The sequence below is a fragment of the Amblyomma americanum genome, chromosome 4 (genome assembly GCF_052857255.1).
Source record: "Amblyomma americanum isolate KBUSLIRL-KWMA chromosome 4, ASM5285725v1, whole genome shotgun sequence".
Lineage (NCBI taxonomy): Eukaryota > Metazoa > Arthropoda > Arachnida > Ixodida > Ixodidae > Amblyomma > Amblyomma americanum.
The window spans coordinates 193771781-193789513 of NC_135500.1; the positions used below are offsets into that span (position 1 = coordinate 193771781).

General features: G+C 47.8%; 1 protein-coding gene across 9 annotated transcripts in view; it reads left to right on the forward strand.

Annotated features, from left to right (window-relative positions):
• LOC144128932 (cGMP-dependent 3',5'-cyclic phosphodiesterase-like) overlaps positions 1–17733 on the forward strand; it is a 250044-nt gene that overhangs the window by 184923 nt on the left and 47388 nt on the right. Inside the window, exon 2 of one of the 9 annotated variants that reach the window (XM_077662751.1) lies at positions 14058–14161. The exons of the other annotated variants lie outside the window; for them this stretch is intronic. The gene's annotated coding sequence lies outside the window, so the exon portion shown is untranslated. The remainder of the gene's footprint in view (positions 1–14057; positions 14162–17733) is intronic. 9 annotated transcript variants of the gene reach the window in all.

The following is a 17733-nucleotide window of genomic DNA, read 5'->3' on the forward strand; positions in this document are numbered from 1 at the left end:
GTGGCTCCCACAACGGGGAGCAGCGGTCACCTTCTCCCCCCCCCCCCTTCCTTCTCTCCAGACAAGCTGCAGAGCGCGCGCAAGAAAAAAGGGCTCGTCGTCGTCACGTCCTGTCTTCTACGTGCGTGTGTGAGCGCGCGCGAAACGGTTGGCGCACTACGCTGTAGTGCCAAAGGTTGTTACTCGGCGTAGATAAGTCCTCCCCGTGCGCGGCGTGTGGCTGCATGGAGCACGTAGCACGTTTTCACCGTACCCGTCTCTCCGTTTGTGTGGGATGCTCCCTCCGTTTCCGTTGTCCGTGCGGCGCCGCTGTTACACATCCCCCTTCCTAGGTTGTCTCTGTTTGTAGGGTACACACAGGGTTTACGATTGCGGACTCGCATGCACGGTGGCCCGTACAGAGGAGTGCCCCCACTCCAGGCCAGGTTTCGAGCGCAAAAGCGTGCGCTTCGTGGAACTGGCATTTCACAACTCCTTCTCCCACTTCCGTTCGCGACGATAACGAAGAAGGAAAAATGAAAGAGCGACGAAGTGAGAAACGTTTGGACTACAGTGTCGAAAAGGGTACGAAACCCTGTGAGGGTAACTTCGCGTTCTGCTGGCCAGAATGAGCATGTTTTCGGTTCCATCATTAGGGGCCGTAACTTGTAGCCATTCTTTTCCGTGTGCATTACTTTCGCCCTCACTCATTAGCAGCTGTGACTAGAGACGTCATGGCTGACAGGTAGCTGAACTAGTACATTTTTCGGCTTCGATGCCGACTAAAGACAAAAAAAAAACATTGGCTTTTGGGGAAAGGAAATGGCGCCGTATCTATCTCACATATCGGCGGACACCTGAACTGTGCCGTAAGGCAAGGGATAGAAGAGGGACTGAGAGAAGGAAGAAAGAAAATAATAATAATTGGTTTTGGGGGGGAAGCAAATGGCGCAGTATCTGTCTCATATATCGTTGCACACCTGAACCGCGCCGTAGTAGAAGGGATAAAGGAGGGAGTGAAAGAAGAGAGGAATAAAGAGGTGCCGTAGTGAAGGGCTCCGGAATAATTTCGACCACCTGGGGATCTTTAACGTGCACTGACATCGAACAGCACACGGGCACCTTAGCGTTTTGCCTCCATTAAAACGCAGCCGCCGTGCCGTAGTGGAGGGCTCCGGAATAATTTCGACCAATTGGGGATCTTTAACGTGCACTGACACCGCACAGCACACCGCCGTGTTTTGCCTTTCGCCTCCATCGACTCTCGGCCGTCGCGGTCGAGTTCGAACCCAGGTACTCCGGCTCAGTAGACGAGCGCCTTTACCATTGAGCCACCGCGGCGGGTGGCAGGCAGGCAGGGCAAGGCAAGCAGCAAACTATAAGTGGGAGGGGCCGAGCGCTTCAACGCAGCAGGCCAACCTAGCCTGATGGCCAGAAAGCTTATGCGCCCCGGCGATCAAGTCAGCCATCGAATCCATGCAAAGCGAAAACCAACACGTTCCGTAAATAGAGAGAAGGAGAAGGAAAGACGAGGAGGCCACGCCCCCTCAATGTGCGCTTCGCTTATGGGCATTCACGCGTCGCGGATTAAGGTGTATTGCATGCGCAGTCACGATGCCAAGGGGCTCCCCGCTGCATCTCCACCTGTAATCAATGGCAAATGTTTTATCCCATCGCTAACTACCCTCACATTTCGGAAGATCTTGAGCGGCTTGGTTATCGGGGCGGCAGCTAGCGATAATGAGAGCGCCCAACTCAAACACGTTGTATAGGTTCGGCTGTGTGTCACAAGGTGTGAACCTTCTAGACAGTACAAATGCGCGTCGGTTGCATCACTCGTCCCGCAGAAACATATTCCGCGATATTAAGAAAATATGTTAGTGCTGGGAAAGACTTCGTCAGGTATGGCTCGGATGAAGTTTAGAAAGAAAGACACTTGTTGTTGTCCTCAAACTAAAAGTACATAACTAAAAAGGGGCACTGGACAAGCTATGGGCGGTGACTTCTAGATGTATAAGAACATTTCGTAATAAATTATTTGAAAACATTTACCCATTTTCTTTCCGTCTTTCTTCTTTAGTTTTGAAATGTAAGAGCATCGACACAATTGGTGGATTTTATTAATGCACATTTATATGAACTATAGGCAATCACAGCAGTCTTGGTCTATTGAAGGGATAATTATTGCTTTCGCTTGCGCCATAGAGTGCCGTATTAGCAGCGATCCCTGCGTAGCTATTTGCGGCTCATTCTTTTGTGAACAATTCACTCGATCTCCTTGGAGTTGGAACGGTTTCGACTTTTAATTATTGCGGACATTCCAGTTTGCTTTCAACAAAACACGAAAGGTGTTCATTAATTTTAGTAAATTCAGCAGACCCCACGGACGTTTCTAAAAGCCGCATTGCAGCGCAGCTCACTGGAATTTGTTTTTGCATTTTTTATTAATCTGTCTGTTATTTTTAAGGAAATTAAAAAACGCTAAGGCGCCCGTGCGCTGTGCGATGTCCCACTCCAGTTGTAACCAACACAGTGCTGTGCGCGTGTGTGATTTAATTCCTCTAAAATGAACTAATCACGCGCCAACCTGGACACATTTCTTATTGTGTAAATAGTTTGTACATATTACTTCTCCCCCTATCCTCTATTCCTGTCCTCTCACCTCTTTCATTTCATTTCTCCATTCTGCCTGCTATCCTTTATTTCCGCTGCCCCAGCTCAGGTGCTTTAGTATCGATGGCAGATGCCGGGGCTAGCAAAAATCTTTTCCTTCCCTTTTACTATTATTTTTAATAAAACCACTACCACCGATGTCAGTGCACGTTAAAGATACCCAAGTGGTCGAAATTATTTCGGAGCCCTCCACTACGGCACCTCTTTCTTCCTTTCTTCTTTCACTCCCTCATTTACCCCTTCCCTTACGGCGCGGTTAAATGAGGGAGCGAAAGAAGAAAGGAAGAAAGAGGTGCCTTACGGCGCGGTTACCCGCCGCGGTGGCTCAGTGGTTAGGGCGCTCGGCTACTGATCCGAAGTTCCCTGGTTCGAACCCGACCGCGGCGGCTGCGTTTTTATGGAGGCAAAACGCTAAGGCGCCCGTGTGCTGTGCGATGTCAGTGCCCTGTTACCACCGGCCGACCTCTCCGCCTTTCTTTCATTAAAATTCCCTTTCTTCTTCTTCTTCCAGGTGGTAGAAATTATTCCGGAGCCCTCCACTACGGCACCTCTCTCTTCCTTTCTTCTTTCACTCCCTCCTTTGTCCTTTCCCTTACGGCGCAGTTCAGGTGTCCAACGATATATGAGACAGATACTTCGCCATTTCCTTTCCCCAAAAACCAATTATTATTATTACGGCGCGGTTCAGGTGTCCAATAATATATGCGACAGATACTGCGTCATTTCCTTTCCCCCAAACATATTATTATTATTATTATTATTATTATATTATTATTATTATTATTATTATTATTATTATTATTATTATTATTATTATTATTATTATTATTATTATTATTATTATTATTATTTTATTCAGCTCGCGGTAAAAGAAGCATGAAGAAGCGTGGACTGTCAAGAGCTGTTGCATTCGCCAATAACATGAACTTTTCCTAAATGCCCATTTAATTTCGAGACACAAAAGGAAACTAGCTTACTTCTGATAAAAAATTCCGGATTACCTAGCAGCTTACGATAGGGACTGATCAGCGAGTTAGGCCAACATTCCCGAACCCGGAAGGGTTTTTAAACTAGGCACCAGGCTTCTAAACCAGGCAGCTACGGTATCAGCGCTGTAGTGGTTCGCAACCGGAAATGAAAGGGGGGTCTCGTGGGGCTTCGTATAGAGCGCAGTTCTTTCAGGCTCCGTCCCTTGAAAAGGAAACGGCAGCTTCGTCTAACTTCACTCCGCTCCGTTTATAGAAGCCGCCACAGCATAAATCAATGCGCCCTGAAACAAATCGATACTGCAATAAAGCTGGTCCATTCGTTCCACCAGTGTTTGCGAACCGAATCTAAACTTACAAGTGGCGGTCAGCGGATGGCCTAATTCACTCTTATGTTTAAGCGTCTGTGACAAATGAATGTGTGAGGTAGAGAGAAGAACAGTTATTCGAACCCTAAACAAAGTGTGTACTGTGACGATGGCGTGAGCGTTCAGAGTATGCAGTAGATCGAACAATGCCGCCTGGCGCCGCGCCAAGAGTCAGCGGCGGCGGTTTGAACACTTTGAGGGGTGCCATAGCAATCGGCCTTCATTGTTCATACTATCGGTTCGTAGGGACTCAACATGACAATGAGTGGCGCTGAGAAAGATACAGAGAAAACATAGAGCCCGGAATTTGTAAATGACACTCGTTTATGCTAGGAAATTTACTGTTCTGCAATAGACTTATGCTGAAATGAATGAAATACAAATAAAGCCTTGGTACATTTTCTTTTTAATGGGCGACATTTATAATCTTCATAAACTTACAAAGAAGAATTAAATTCCAAAAGAAAAGCTTTAATAAAATTATTAAAGAAACAAATAGGTCCACAACAAATCGACTTCGCAGCTATGAAGCCGCACAAAAACACCTCTGGTAACTATATGGACGCATGAATGCCTTCATCTTAGCGACAACTCGCTGCGACCATCATATTAAACAGCGAATAAGTATGCAAAAATAAATATGGTATTTTTTGCGAAACTTGCCGCCAAACACCGCTTCGCATAAGCCGAGAAGGGGTGATCTGAACGCAGTAGCCGACTAAGTGTCCGGAATTGCTTGGTGTTCGTTGCGTAACGTGTTTCTGTTCAAGCATTAGACTGCAAACCTATTACGGAGGCATGGCTTATACTATACGCCAGGTCATTCATCAGAAACGGATCAGAATGGAGAATTCGATGCGCGCCTCAGACATGGGCTCGGGACTAATTAGGCGCAGGGAATTACGGCGCAGGTATGCAGCCAAATACGTCTGCGCATCGCTTCTGCTACCCGCATATTGGCGTAGAGACAGGGGCATGACGTGCACTGTCCGGCTTGGAGCTCGTTCAGCTGCTATCTAGCAATGAAGACAGTCAAGTTCTATTTATGTACAATGATGACAATTATCACTATCCCTGCATAACTGTCGAAATACTAGTGCGATGAAAGAACCGAGAGATCTGCAATGCAGGTTGCGTCTGTGCTAGTTTTTTGGCATGCTGAGAATGTTGCATCATTTTAAGTCACGACTACGAGGCAGACCACACTGCAAGCCTTTTCCTGTGTCGTTTTCCTATGTGATTGGTTATCAGGAAATGAAAGGCATGATAATTAATAATTTGGTTTTTGGGGAAAGGAAATGGCGCAGTATCTGCCTCATATATCGTTGGACACCTGAACCGCGCCGTAAGGGAAGGGATAAAGGTGGGAGTGAAAGAAGAAAGGAAGAAGAGGTGCCGTAGTGGAGGGCTCCGGAATAATTTCGACCACCTGGGGATCTTTAACGTGCACTGACATCGCACAGCACACGGGCACCTTAGCGTTTTTCCTCCATAAAAACGCAGCCGCCGCGGTCGGGTTCGAACCCGGGAACTCCGGATGAGTAGTCGAGCGCTCTAACCACTGAGCCACCGCGGCGGGTAAAAGGCACGATCACTATCTCACTTTTCGGTGCATGTCTCAACCACGCATCGAGGGAAGGGAGTAAGGTGGAAGTGACAAAAAAAAAAGAGAGAGGTGTGCCGTAGTGGAGGGCTCCGGAATAATTCCGACCACCTGGGGAATCTTTAACGTGCACTGACATCGCACAGCACACGGATGCCTTGGAATTTCGCCTCCGTCGAAACGCGGCCGCCGCGGGCGGGTTCGAACCCGGGAAACTCCGGCGGCTCAGTAGCCGAACTTTATAACCACTGAGCTACCGCGGCGGGTATGCGTCTCCATGGAAATAATAATAATAATAATAATAATAATAATAATAATAATAATAATAATAATAATAATAATAATAATAATAATAATAATAATAATAATGATGATGATGATGATGATGATGATGATGATGATGATGATGATGATGATGATGATAATTGGTTTGGGGGAAAGGAAATGGCGCAGGATCTGTCTCTATATCGGCGGACACCTGAACCGTGCCGTAAGGGAGGAGATAAAGGAAGGAGTGAAAGAAGAAAGGAAGAAAGAGGTGCCGTAGTGGAGGGCTCCGGAATAATTTCGACCACCTGGGGATCTTTACTGTGCACTGACATCGCACAGCACACGGGCGCCTTTTGTGCTTCGCCTCCATCGAAACGCAGCCGCCGCGGTCGGGTTCGAACCCGGGAACTCCGGATCAGTAGCCGAGCGCTCTGACCACTGAGCCACCGCGGCGGGTCCATCGAAACGCCGCCGCCGCGGTTTTCCTCACGGTCCCGGCTTGAAACGCTCTCCAACTTTCCCACGAAGTGAGAGAAGAGTAGGCAAGACAAGAAAGGCTACTGATGTCATAAGCGCCAAAAGATTTGCTATAGGAACAGTTGGCGGCGTCTGTCGTTAGCCTTTGCATTGGTCTGCGCAGTCGGAGGCGCTACAGATAAGGCTAATTTGTATTGGTAGCGCTAAGGAAATCGATCTCCAGCGGTGGCTTACATACATTCCGGCACACTTCCGTTCTATAATCGACGCACGAACTATGCATTCAGATGTGTGCCGGCCCAACCCGCGAGAGGGGGCTTCCCCGTGAACAAGTGTCCCAGCAAGCTCGCAGCGATACGCTCCATTACGCGATCTTTGGACCTTGACCAACTGTCCACTAGACACTCGGTCTACACGGGCGGTGGGACACCCGCTCCGGGTTCGCGGAAACCGGAGATCTGGTCGCGAGACCTGGCGATGGTGGAAGGGGAGGAGTATTGGTACACCGGATTCCCCGCTGGTTCTTGCGCAAGGTAACGATGGCGCTGCCCACTTCCTCACCTCCGCACGCTTGTGAGGAAGTCCGTACTCTATCCTTTCTTTTGCCTTTTTTTCTGTTGTTTCTCCCTTTTCTTTTGTTTTTCTTTCCTTCTTCATATATGTACATCGTCCAAGAAATGGATGAGAGTTTCCTTCCTTCTTTCTTTTTCTTCGTTACGCCTTTACATAGGCTCCCCCCGTCCTTACAATTCCTCGCGTGTGTAGGATGGCCCCCAAGTTGCACACCTTTCTGGTTAACTTTCATCTCTATTCGTTTTTTCAAGTTACACGCATCTGGATTGATTGAAACGCGTTCTTTACTAACGCTTCTCAGGAAAACGAGAAAACTGGCACAGCATAAGTGTAGCCCTTTCCTTCTAGTGTTCCTCGTCTGTTGAAGCTCTAGAAATATCACTGACTGCACTAGTCCGCTAGACTGCCCTTTAAAATGCGCCTCTCCCTCTTTGCCAGCTTTATGCCTTTTCGTCTACTTCAAAAGGCTCCGTTCAAGGAAGTTCCTGATTAGACTCGCCGCGGTGGCTCAGTGGTTACGAAGTTCGGCTGCTGACCGTGAGGATGGCGGATGAAATCACTAGCACGGAGGCCAAACGAAAAGGACGCCCGTGCGCTGTGCGAAGTCAGTGCACGTTAAATAATAATAATTGTTTTTTTGGGGGGGGAAGGAAAATGGCGCAGTATCTGTCTCATATATCGTTGGACACCTGAACCGCGCCGTAAGGGAACGAATAAAGGAGGGACTGAAAGAAGAAAGGAATAGGTGCCGTAGTGGAGGGCTCCGGAATAATTTCGACCACCTGCGGTCTTTAACGTCCACTGACATCGCACAGCACACGGGCGCCTTAGCGTTTTGCCTCCATAAAAACGCAGCCGCCGCGGTCGGGTTCGAACCCGGTTAAAGCACCCCATATGGCTGAAATTATTCCGGAGCCCTCCACTGCAGCGCCTCTTTCTCTGTTCTTTTACTCCTTTCTTCACCGTTTCCGTCACGACGCGATTCAGGTGTATAACAAGAATGAGAGTTACCGCGCCCTTCCTTTCTCCTGAAAAGTTCGCTGCCCTTTAACGAACAAGTATACTGCTCATGGCACCACCACGGTGATCTGTGTAGGGTGGGGAGATCGGGTAGCTCCCCTGGCAGGTCCACTAGCTGCACGAAGAGCAAAATGAAGATGGCAGGAATAAAAAAATTATATTTATATTAAATCCATTGGCACAGGTGTTCAATGGTTCCCCAGCGATGAAAACAGCGTATCTTTAAGGCTGTCATCGATAGCACTGCCGCTGGAGTATGATCAGGGAAACAAAATAAAAAGAGATGACTAAGGCTTCTCGCAGTTTGCGATGGGCGGGCAAGGAGACCAAACACGTATTCAAGTGACGTAGCTAGTGAATGGATTGTCTGGTTGATGCTGATCACCTGTTCTCCTCCTGTATTGTACGTATTGAAGACAGTTGTCACGAACTGATGACGCGACTTGAGGAGATGACTGCGTCATCCTTTGCATGAAGAAGGGTCTTAAAACGGGTGACACGAATCACTCATTAATGGTCATGCGAGCTCACACCTTCAGCGTTCTTTCTTTTTAAGCCTAAAAGGACTTTACATTCGTACATAAAGCCACAAACAGATGTTATGCGTCGCTTTTCGCACTTCTTAAAGGGGCTCAGAAACGCCTTCCGAGGAGAGCACATTAACTCACTTCACTGCACTGTGCTGCCATGAAAACCAGAGCCAAATAATACTCTTCTACACGCAGCAGACGACCCACAATCACGCGTCAAAGTTGGTGAGCCCTTCCCGCCGACTTTTTCATGCTGGCACCCTCCTCCGTCTCTCGCACCTGCGTTGAAAGATGGCTATTGGTTAGATTCTTTCAGACGTCAGGCAGCTGCCGTGGCCGCTGCCAATAAGCCGCTTAGCTCCGGCGGATCGGGAAGCTCCGCTCCCAGAGGGGGGTCGGCGAAGGAGCGCCTACCTTCCAACGTACAAAAAGTGACGAGAGGAGAGGGAAAGGCGCGAAGACGCTGAAATTCAAATTTTATCTACAGACGACTCAGCTTCTACAAAGCGCATTTAAAAAATCCTTGCTGGACACTATTCGTGAAGCGGCATGCTTCAACATTCCAGGCATGCCGCAGCTTTATTATAGCCCCCTTCACAGCCCCTTTAACGTCAGCGTACATCTCACTCAAATCTGAACAAGAACTGCACGGCGATCCAGTAACACACCCGTCACGACACTAGATCTCCTTCGCGCTTTTCCAGCCTTGGAAGAACCGGCTTAATACACTCCAATTTGTGATTTAGATGCGACCTGAAAGACAGCTTTCCCCTCGTCCTGTGGCGCAGTCTACAGAGGAGTCTACATAACGGGCTCCAAGCCAAGACCTGAGCCCTGGGATTCAGGTGACTTCACGACGGGCCTGTCACTGCATCGCCGAGCTTCTTTTTCATGCTGACAGCGTTAGGAGAAAGAGATGAGACCAAGGAGGATAGGGAGAGGGGGTGAAGACGTCTGGCGCCGCCATTACTCATCACCCGCGTCACCCACATGCAGAAACACGTGGGCCTCAGGGAAGCGCTCCGCGGAGCCGCGTGCTTTGTGCGCAGCCCCCATTGTTCTCGCCGCTTCGCCCGCGTTCCAGCGGTGAAGCGACAGGTAGTACGTCCTCCCCGCAAATTATTATACGACCCCGAGGGATGTCGCGCTTATTCTTCGCCCCCCGACGGCTGTCTGGTCGTGGATATCGCAGCCGTCATCAGTGACGCAGGCGGTGTTAATCAAAACCAGCGCGTGCCGCGTTGCGCGCGCTGTCCGTGTACTCTTACGAGAGGCGGATGAAAGCGAAGGCAACTGGATCGCGCGAGCTTTGGCATGCTTGAGATATCAGTAACGCTTTCGCGGGCGGCCGTCGTATCGTATGACTTCCTGTTCCGGCAAACGCTCGCGCCACTCCCCCTATATCGCACCTCTTCGTTAATCTTTACTACCACGTGTGGGAAACTTATCCCTTGATTGCGCCCGGTCGTGAATCGGCATCAAAGTGCGTAAGCGTGCAAACACACGTGTAGCGTTACACCTAGTGCGTCTTTTCGACACCTGACGCACGTCCGCGTCATCGGTCCACGAGTTACGATGGAACGTGAGGAGAATCGCTTCGCCCTAGCGTGCCGGCGAAGTACAGTCTTGTTCACCAAGGCAACAAGCAGTACGCTCGAAAAATGTGGTATCTCCAATTTTCACGCTTTCTTGGCACATTATCACAATGCCAGTGAGCCACCTTGGCAGCTATCGGAGAGTGGCAGCTTTCCGTGAAAAATTTTATAACCCGTCCTCGGCTTGAAAAAAAAATAATAATAATTGGTTTTTTGGGGAAAGGAAATGGCGCGGTATCTGTCTCATATATCGTTGGACACCTGAACCGCGCCGTAAGGGAAGGAATAAAAAAGGCAGTGAAAGAACAAAGGAAGAAAGAGGTGCCCGTTGTGGAGGACTCCGGAATAATTTCGACCACCTGGGGATCTTTAACGTGCACTGACATCGCACAGCACACGGGTGCCTTAGAGTTTTTCCACCATAAAAACGCAGCCGCCGCGGTCGAGTTCGAACCCGGGAACTCCGGATCAGTAGCCGAGCGCCTTAACCACTGAGCCACCGCGACGGGTCGCTTGAAAAATTGAAAATTGGTTTTTGGGGAAAGGAAATGGCGCAGTATCTGTCTCACATATCGATGACATCTGAACCGCTTCATAAGGGAAGGGATAAAGGAGGGAGTGAAAGAAAGGAAGAAAGAGGTGCCGTTGTGGAGGGCTGCGGAATAATATCGACCACCTGGGGATCTTTAACCCGCCACGGTGGCTCAGTGGTTAGAGCGCTTGGCTACTGATCCGGAGTTCCCGGCTTCGAACCCGACCGCGGCGGCTGCGTTTCGATGGAGGCGAAACGCTAAGGCGCCCGTTTGCTGCGTGATGTCAGTGCGCGTTAAATATTCTCGGCTTCGTATTTTAACAAAATCTGCAGCCTCGTCGCATATTTCACACGTCATCTGATCTCATATTTTTTTTAATTTTTGAATTGAACTTTTTTCTGCACAATTCTGTTATTGCCTTAATCCACCTAAGCACCTTCCTAACACAGAGTAGCATGTAAGCGCTTTTCACACGTCGGCTATTCTCTGTTTTATTAGTCTTATGAAGGCATCCAGCAGTGAGTGAAACCAAGGAACGCATACGGGAATGTTTTTTCTGTCCTCTTTCATTTTTTTTAAATTTCTGATCCGTCAAAAATGTGTTACTCTTTCCGTGATGACAGCGCAGTTCTTGCCTCTAACCGTTTTTGGAAGAACCTTGCCTCAATCGATACCCGAACTGACACGAATTCATGAAGCTCCTTGGGCGCTATCTCCCTGAGGGCGCTCTGATATGTCTCCCAACTTGTTCGCAAGCTCTCCACAGCGACAATTTTTCCCCTCTCCCTCCTTTAATTCCCTCCTTCATCTCTTCCTTCAAAGCATGGTTCAGGTGTCAAGTATATTGCGCCTTTCCTTTCACCTTAACCATTAAACCTTCACGCTTCCGCCGTGCTTTCCCAGGTTCAAACAACAGCCCGGCGAACAATACGACGCCGCCCAAGAAGCCTTTCTTGAAAAGGGTGGGCCCCGCCGCGGTGGCTCAGTGGTTAGGGCGCTCGGCTACTGATCCGGAGTTCCCGGCTTCGAACCCGACCGCGGCGGCTGCGTTTTTATGGAGGAAAAACGCTAAGGCGCCCGTGTGCTGTGCGATGTCAGTGCACGTTAAAGATCCCCAGGTGGTCGAAATTATCCCGGAGCCCTCCACTACGGCACCTCTCTCTTCCTTTCTTCTTTCACTCCCTCCTTAACCCTTCCCTTATGGCGCGGTTCGGGTGTCCAACGATATATGAGACAGATACTGCGCCATTTCCTTTCCCCCCAAGACCAATTATTATTATTATTAAAGTGTGGATGGAATACATGCCTTCTTAAAGTGTGCTACTCTCAAGCGCTCCCGTGCCAGTAACACACAAGTATGGAAAACATCGCTTCGTGCCCGTAGCTTTCTACTCCACTGCGAGCAATTTATGGGGCGAGGCCTTCGAGGCCCCGCCGTCAATTGTCGCTACTGCGCGAGCCATATCAAACGGTATATCACGCCATTTAATTAGCCAACTTGGAGCGCGATGCGCGCGACTACGTTTACGTAAATGCGGCGCGTGATATCTGACAGCGCATTTCCTATTGGCTGCAGTGATATGTACTGGCGGCTGTTATGGCTGGTCACCGCCCAGCCGTGAGACGATGTTACGTAATTGAAGTCTTGTGAATCTCGGCAGTTTTTTTTCCGTGGAGAACAGAATGAGGCGATGAGGCTAGAAGGAAGCGATACTGTTCTCTTCATTTTTCTCATTCTCGCTGTTATTAACGCCAGCGACATCTGCTGTGACTGTTTGTTAAGAATGTTGTGATTTAGTAAATTCATTATATTATCAGAACCTTTTTATTAGTTTTGTGAGTCGTGGTAATAAACTATATTATATAAAGCGATTAGAGGTTATGTAACAAGCATTGGTGAAATCCCTCCCGGCACCCTCGGCTGCCGTTTTCTAAGCTTTAAGAATCTTCTTGCGAATAAACAAAGACTAGGCGTCGAACTTGAATTTGAGTGGGTCCACTAAATGATAACATTAAGAATAATAACAATTGGTTTTGGGGGAAAGGAAATGGCGCAGTATCTGTCTCATATATATCGTTGGACACCTGAACCGCGCCGTAAGGGAAGGTATATAAAGGAGGGAGTGAAAGAAGAAAGGAAGAAAGGAGGAAAAAAATTAAAGGTGCCCTACGTCTCCTTACTTGCGGAAATGCTTTCAAGTTCCGTTGTCTCCTCTGTAACTTATTAATGTAATTAATCATCGATACAATCAATCAGTTAGTTATTATGTAAATTATTCGCCATTGACTTACTATTAATTATTAGTTATCACCGATTATTCGTCAATCGGTATTATTAACTAGTAATCAATTAGTTCTATTATTATTTCAATTGTGGGTTCAATTTTGAAGGTATTACTATTAGTTAATCAAGTTCCTGAATTACTCAGGGGAATTAGCAAAATTAATTGCCTCATTATTTAAATTATTATTTTCTTCAGTAATTCGGTCATTTAAAATTTCCATTTCATTATTATTAATCATTACAAATCATAATTACACTCTTACTACATGACCTACAGTTCATAAGGACGCGCTCTGTTCACACTTCCCGTGCACAGCCCGTGGTGACACATCCTGCCCACGCCACTCATGAGGCAAGAAATGCTTTTGCATTAATATACGCGAAAATAAAAAAGCGGAGTTTATATCAGTGCACGTTAAAGATCCCCAGGTGGTCGAAATTATTCCGGAGCCCTCCACTACGGGCACTTCATTGTTCCTTTGTTCTTTCACTTCCTCCTTTAACCCTTCCCTTACGGCGCAGTTCAGGTGTCCAACGATATATGAGACAGATACTGTGCCTTCCCTTTCGCCAAAAACCAATTATTAATAGTTTGAAAACACTTAATGCGCCTCGCCGCTCCGATTAGAGATGTTCGCTCGCGTGCACGAACTTCGCGAAATTTTCAGAGATTGTGGAACCCTGTTTAAACAGAAATAAAGCCTACACCCTTTTCCTCTGGATAAATAAAACGTGCATATGTGTGAACGCAAGTTCCCAAGCCTAATAATCGAAAACAGAGGTCGAGAAGTGGCATGGGGGTCGACTGTTGCACTGGCGATGGCATATATTGGTATAATGAAAGGTTCCATCCACAAAGACCATGCCAACACACAAATCGTTTTACTGTAGAGCTCTCTTAACTGTAATGTAACAAAACAGCCTATATAGAGGAGTAATGTACATAACAAACGGTGTTGTAAGCTAAGTCTAATAGTCTTTTTTTTTTAATTTCTATAAAAGTGAAGGTCCCACAATACTTTTAAGCTGTTTAATTCGTTTTTGCCATCTGAAGGCGGCAACTTTGCGTAGCTTTCCCCGAAAGCTTACTTGGTGGTGGTGGTAACCTTTAATAAATATTGAGCCATATCTTAAACTATTCTTGGGTTGGCTCTTGGTCGCGTTAGGTGGCCGGCAGTCGGTGACGTCCGGCGACTTCCAAAGCCCAGCCCACCAGCTGCTTTTGGACAGCTGGGTCGGAGCTGGACGCCGCGACCTCCCATCGCTCGAGGTCAGTGAGTTGCCACTATGATGGCGGCTGGAATGCAGAGCATATGTATAGTATGTGATGGAAATCAGCTCTTGGGGCTCCGCATAGGGTACACTCTGGAGAGAACAGCCCTGGGTGCATTAGTGCTAAAAGGGCGGGGGAGAGAAAAGTGCGAGATTGTAGCTGGCGCCACGTCACCTGCCCTAATTTAGTGAGTGATTTGCGAGGCGGAGGATAGTGGAGTCGTTGCTCTGTGTAGCGGAGTGAAATTTCGTGGTATGTAATAAATCGGTCACGAGCGCTCCCTGACTCGGCGGCTTGCCCTGCTCGGTTGGCGTACGCTTGAGCGGTGTCATGGGCGGCTTCGCTGTCTGGATGGCCCGAATGCGCGGGGACCCATATGAGTTGAATTGGCCTAGTGGTGGGGGGGGGGGGGGGGGGGCTGAGAGGAGTTGAGAATTTTATGGGCGATGGCATGCGTCCGCCCTTTTGCAAAGTTTCTGATCGCGGTTTTTGAGTCACTAAATACGAGTGTGGCAATGGTGGAGGAGATCGCAAGGGGGCAATTGCAGCTTTTTTTTTGGCTTCTAGTGAGGTGTGCGTTAGGACCGATGCAGCTGCTAGAGGTGAAAGAATACTTGTGCATTTTATTGTTTGTCGTAACGGACCAGGCAGATAAATTACCTTCAGGTGAAACGCAACGTAAACTAATTACCTGAGAACATGACGAACAACGGAAGATAACGAAGACGGTCCGAGCGGCCGTTTATTTTTTTATACAACGCGGTTCATCTGCGCATACAAACAGCCTGGTGACCTCGGCCGGGGATTAGAAGGCTCCAGCTGCCGCAGCCGCATCGCTGCGTGTTTTTATTGACGCAGAGTAGGCTCGAGCCGAAGGCACAAAAGTGCGCGCTCGCTGAGGTGGACGCGGAGAAACGCAAAGCCACCCTGAGGGCGAGTTAATCCTGTAAAATCTACGCTGCCATTCATGCTTTCAGCATTACAAGGAAGCTGGTCGGAGGTTCACCGTTGTCTTTCATGAAGTCTATGAAGTAAGCTTAGCTAACCCCTGACGCCTCGGCAAGATAGAATCGACGCATTAAAACAACCCTTACAAAAACGGTCTATAGGCAGTCACTAGACTTCTTATCGACTCTATTGCCTTCCTATATATGTTTATCTTTGTCTATTTATAGTCTATAGACTGTCTATAGAAAAAGTCTACTAAAAGTGTATGACCATAAATCTATAGATTGTCTATAGACTGTCCACAGGATTTGTATTGCTTAAAGACTGTTCTCTAGAGTTTGTATATAGACAGTCTATAGACATTATAGACAGAAGTCTATGGACAATCTATAGACTTGATAAAGAAATTTTTGTAAGGGAAGACAGAAAGCAGAGCATGCGACTTCTCCCGTGTTTCTTCTATATCTTATATTATTTGGAAACTTACAGTTGTGTTGGTCTTTAAGCTCTCGGACACACACGCAACGCTTCCCACATGTGCCAGGCATTTTCAGGCTGCTGGGACTGAATATTAAAGAGCTTAATCAAGACTTTAAACTCGAATTAAGCCGTGTTTCGCTTTCGGTATCCAGTAGTTTTGAGGCAAGTTCTCGGGAAGTTTCGTCGTTCCTATAACTCGACCTTCTCCAACAGCTCCTTATAGTTGTACGGGAGACCCGCCCCAAGAAGACAAACGCGGCATTTAAACTTACTCGCCTTAATACGGATTCGCTCGGCTCCTCCCCTAACCTCCTCTCCCCAGGCACTGACTGCGCCTCCGTTCGCGTCTTTATTGACTTCAGCCAGTAATCTCAGAAGCTAGGTCTCCGTTGACACAAGACATTAGGGCCTAGCTGGTCGCAAGGAGCGCGAGTTTGGCGCTGAAATAAACTTCGTCTATCTGCTCGTGACCAGTTCGCCAACCAGTAGAGCAGTAGGAAAAAGAAAAAAGAAGACAGAGGCGCCCACTGTCGGTGGTTTATATTGGCTGCTTAACGTGCCGAGAGACCCCTACGCGTAGGAGAGCAAACACGGTGGGAAGACGGGACAAGGGGCAGCCGCTACTGGTTTGTCGGTTTCGAATAAGATAGTTTTGTCGTGTTTTTTTCTTCTCGCACCAACTGCCTGACGGGGAGCACTAATTCGACTGTGCTTAAGTTGAACTGTGATTGTAAGGCAATGTGTGCCCTGCCGAGAACTGTAGCCGAAACTAAGTTAACTGTATACGACGTACGCTTCAGTGGAGAAGCGGAAATGACGATTTCGCCTCGCGCGAAGGTCGCAGCGGAGAGGCGAAGCCTGGCTGGGAATTCTGGGAAGGCCCCGCGCGTGGTTTTAATGCCGAAAGCCTGGAGCTTGGCTTTGCATTATATCCTGGTTAGACCCGAGTCTAAGGGCGGCTTGTCAGCGTTAATCCAAATAATACAGGGTGTTCCCATGAATGTACACGCAAAAAAAAAAAATTCCAGCCGTATGTAGAACAATTCTTCGTCTAAGAGTTTTCTCCGCGCTCCTTGCTACAGGCCTCTGTGCCGACAGAGATATATAATAACGTCTTATTATGTATATTTACTTAAGCACATGCATGACGGAGTGCATATTAAATCAAAGCTACTAATAAACTTCGGAACTACCTGGCCGCTAGGAGCAGAAATCTGATTTAGACGAAGCAACCAACTGGGAAGGCTTCTTAGAACGCCCCTGTGGTTCATAGCTCTCGAAAAGCTGACTATGTGGGTTTACAGTGAGTATAGAACTCCATGACTTCCAACAGCACTTTGGCTGCAGAAGTGATGTCATTTTTTTTTTACATCCATAACAGAGAAATGTGCATTATAATGCATCATCATCATCATCAGCATCAGACTGACTACGCCGGCTGTAGGGCAATGGCCTCTCCCATGTCTCTCCAATTCACCCTCTCTATTGACAGCTGCGCCCACCGTATTCCCGCAAACTTCTTAATCCCATCCGCCCATCTAACTTTCTGCCGCCCCCTGCTACGCTTGCCTTCCCTTGGAAACCACTCCGACACCCTTAAGGACCAGCGGTTATCTTGACTTCGCATTACATTCCCTGCCCAAGCCCATTTCTTCCTCTTGATTTCGACCAGGATGTCATTAACCCGCGTTTGTTCATTCGCCCACTCTGCCCTCTTCCTGTCTCTTAACGTTATACCTACCATTTTTCTTTCCGTGGCTTATTGCGGTGTCCTTAACTTAAGCAGAACCCTCTTCGTTAGTAGTAGTAGGGGTTTATTAAAATAGTAATAAAAAGTAAGGAAAGTATTCTTGCTAGCCCCGGCATCTGCCATCGATACTGAAGCACCTGAGCTGGGGCAGCGGAAATAAAGGATAATAATAATAATAATAATAATAATAATAATAATAATTGGTTTTTGGTGGAAAGGAAATGGCGCAGTTTCTGTCTCATATATCGTTGGACACCTGAACCGCGCCGTAAGGGAAGGGATAAAGGAGGGAGTGAAAGAAGAAAGGAAGAATATGTGCCGTAGTGGATGGCTCCGGCATAATTTCGACCACCTGGGGATCTTTAACGTGCACTGACATCGCACAGCACAC